This window comes from Branchiostoma belcheri, unplaced genomic scaffold, assembly GCF_001625305.1.
Source record: "Branchiostoma belcheri isolate BF01 breed outbred unplaced genomic scaffold, Haploidv18h27 scaffold212, whole genome shotgun sequence".
In the NCBI taxonomy this organism is placed as follows: Eukaryota; Metazoa; Chordata; class Leptocardii; order Amphioxiformes; family Branchiostomatidae; genus Branchiostoma; species Branchiostoma belcheri.
Window position 1 is genome coordinate 14,528 of NW_017803625.1, and position 4,077 is coordinate 18,604.

Consider the following 4,077-nt stretch of genomic DNA (forward strand, 5'->3'; position numbering starts at 1 on the left):
TAAACAAGATTGGACAGGGAGCGGCTGTAATATCAAAGGAGCCGGCGGCTTCTGCTAGCCGGGTTGATAGTTAAGTAACATCAAGGTGGTTCAAAAGCAAACCTGATAAAGAAGGAAACCCCGTAGTTAATAGTTGAAAGTCTTGGTGGCTTTAGGCGATCGATACCGCCATGCTGTTTACTTTATATGACATACAATGCAGTGAGTGATGTGTATCGCACCGAGTTAGCTCGGTTGGAAACGCGCAAGGCGGCAATCCCAGGCATTGCAAGTTCGAACCCCAGTGCATCGGACATTAATATTTTTAGCAATTTAACATTTTTAACAATTTTATCATTTTTAACAATTTTATCAGTTTTAACAATTTTAACAATTCTGCATTTTAACAATTTCAACATTTTTTTATTTTTCGTTGTTTTGCTTTTAACATTCAAAAACTGATTGTTCTTACTCAAGAATGTCAATAACTTAGAATGTTGGTCTTTTGTATTTTTCCAACATACAAACTAAAATCACTTTGATGTTGTCACAAAAGTATTGAGCTGACAAGAGAGAAGGAGTACGGTACTCTGCCAGTGTTAGGAATCTACAGAGGTATTACCAGTCACTAGTAGCAAGAGATAGACCACATTGAATGATGACGGTGAGGACGAATCATATGAAGTACTATCATAGCTAGTACAGAAATTCTACTGCTTTACTTTACTTTACTTTCTTTCACTCTGTACATGCAATTAGCTCACTGGCATGATTTTAAAAATAAAGGTTATGATAATCATATTATATGTATAGCTTATTCAATGTATGGCTTCATAGTTTATGTGATTGTTAATAACACCTGCACAGAGCATTTTCATGCTGACAGTATGTCTTTATTCAAGTGTTTTGGTAGGTATTTCAAGCTTTTCTGCTCCAGCATTGGAATGCGGGGCATGAACGTTTTTTTTTTATTTTGAAAATCAACAGTTTGCATTATGCAATTAAAAATCCTAACCAATAAAGTAGGGAATAGCTATCCAACTGTTGTTTTAGTTGTATGTTACTTCATATTATAGTTATATCAATGTAAATCATTGTTTTCCCTTGTGTTTCTCATTCTTTCCCTGCCATGTCGTAAAATGTGGTGAACCCATCGCTGTATTTGCTCCAAAGCAAATATTGGCCTTTCTAGTGTGATTTTATAATTTCTTATGGTCACTCACTGTTGCCTGGGGATGTTTTTCAGCACACTAATTATCCTTTCATATCGTCAGGTGTGTCCTGAGGGTCAGCTGTCCTGACTGGGAGAAACTGTGACGACGGCTCAGCAAACCAGATGACTTGAAGACACTGAGGGAAATGAAGACTCTCCATAAGTAAGTATTTCACAATGTATTATAATTTATATTTATTTTACTAAGGCCACACCAATTTAATTATTGGTTCTCAGAATTGCTTCATTTTCTTCTGACTTGCAAACAAAAACAAATGAATAAAGATTCAGGTTCTGAATCAACTAAAAAATTCTCATATTTTGGCCCAAACAGTTGAAGAAAGCTCTTTGTCTTCCTATAGTTCATAAATTTTTTCCATTTATCAATGCATTGGTTTCATAGATAAAAGTTTACACTTTCTTGTTTGAATTATAATCCAGCTTGGTATATTGACTTTATGGCTCGCATTGTGGCTTTGGGCTTTATTGAAATTTGCCCTGTCTCTTCATATTTAAAAAAAAAATCCAAGAATCAAGAAATGAAATTTGTGCGGCCTAAGCCACGAAAATGGAAATAGATTTTTTCTGTGGACAAATTGATGTAGGTGTAGTGTTGCATCAGTGAATGATACATTGTGTAAATTGGGCATTCCAAAAGAAAATGAAATTGTAGCCTCAGCTTTTAGTTTCCTCTTGTTAGGTTGGTAGTAATCACAGTACACTTTATTCCAACATGACAAGGACAGAGAGATCAAATTTTCAATGGCCATTGTTGCCTTCATCAGGGTAATTAATGACCAATCACTTCGGAATGTAAACTCGCTTGTCTGTGGCATGTTTGATGAATTGCGGAAGGCTTTTGTGAAAAAGGTCATGTGTTTGTAATTAACCGAAACTCTTGCGAGTTTACATTTTTGGAAGTTATTGGTCATTAATTATCCTGATGACGTTGAAAGTAATCGTTGAAAATTTGTCCTCGCTGTGTTGCAATAAAGTTCAACATTGTACCGTCTTTAACTCTTGTGACAGTCTTTTGGTATCACATGTAAGGGTTGATGATATGATGTGATGTGAAAAGGATGTTAAATTCGAATTTTTATGTTGAAGAAAATATGTAATTTGGATGCTATTGTGGTTTGAATTTTAGCTACACTGTAGCAGTAACAAAATTCATATGTTGACTTATTATTATTAGCAGTTAGCAAAATAGTTCGCTTCTGCTTTCTTTAAATGGAAGAAAGTTTGGCTAATTGTATGATGGGAGTATGCATAACATTTCACCTGTGAGTGAAAGAAAGTTTATTGCTGCTGTTGTGTGCAGTATTGTTTAGTTGTTAAAGGTGAATAATTTCTCTGCTATATATACTGACTTCTTGTTTTTGTCTCTCCACATGACTGATGGTGGATTCCCTATGGAAGGAAGGACCAGACTTTGGCCAGCAAAGCAGTGAGAGAAGACACTAGCAGACCTGGGGTTGTGAGTATAGTTTGTTTGTGTAGCAACACGACCATTTCCAACACTCCCGAGTACACACACCTGCCTGCATTTCTTTCCTTAAACACCCACTTTCCTTCAACCTTGTTTAATCTTCTCTCAAGCTCAGTCACTAACTCTCTCTGGCACTGCTTTCACAGACTCTTTTCTTTGCCTTTTAATAGCCTTTCATCCTTAAACTTGCACTGCTTTTAATTACAAGGTACGTCACCCTTTTTTTGACTAACCCTGCCTGTCATCTTGTTTGGCTTAAATTTGCACTGTATGTCATCTTTGGACCCTCTTACCACAGCTGCTCCAAGCCCTTAATTAATTTGATTAGCTTTTCCCGCCAAAAAACTTAGTATATAGAGCTCTAACCTTGAACTTGTGCCCCCCTCCCCACACTCCACAACTTGCATGTTAGTTACACTGTTCCTCTTTGGACATGTCACTTATCTGAAGATGTAGTCACCACACTCTGCTACCCAAACACTTTCACGTACTTTATCGAGTGCAGTTCTTCCGGCACAAGCAAGACTTAAGAATAATCTCGCTCTCCTGGTCAGTCAATGCACTAAGTGTACTCCCCGGGGGATGTCTTTTTGGAGACATTGATGCTTCGACACATCAGTATACCAGTGCAATCGACTGAGCAAGAGATTCTTAAGTCTTGTGGCGGAAGAACTGCACTCGATAAAGTACGTGAAAGTGTTTGGGTAGCAGAGTGTGGTGACTACATCTTTGGATAAGTGACATGTCCAAAGAGGAACAGTGTAACTAACATGCTGCAAGTTGTGGAGTGTGGGGAGGGGGGCACAAGTTCAAGGTTAGACTGCTCTATATACTAAGTTTTTTGGCGGGAAAACTTTAATCCAATTAATTAACCAGGTGAGGGTCCCAATAAGTTCTTTTTTGTAGAGGAAAGTAGAGTACTTAAATCGAATCAGCATGAAGTTAACTCGGCCAACTAAGATAATAAGTTCTTTGGTGAGAAAATTTGTGTAAAGGTCCAACAATTTGGGGGCAATTTAAGTGGCCGGCTGAGATACTAAGTTTCTGGCGGGAAAATAGAAGTGTAAAGGTTCAATTCTACAAAGAGGATAACAACGTGGAATTGAAGCAGCCTGCTAGGGTACAAGGTTTTTTGGCGGGAGAATTTAATTGTAAAGGTCCAAACACCAAAGTGACAATTTTTGGGCAATTTCGCATTCAACTATACGATAACAAGAATATATCAGTGTCCTTTGTTGTGGAATTAAAGTTGCCAGCTACGATTAATGCTAAGTGCCTCATGGAAAAAAAGGCAGAGTAGAGAGAACAGGGCGAAAGAGAAATGCGAGTGCAAGTGTGTGCACCTGAGGGCATGTGGAGTGTTGTCTCGTGTTAATAAAGAAAACATACTCACACC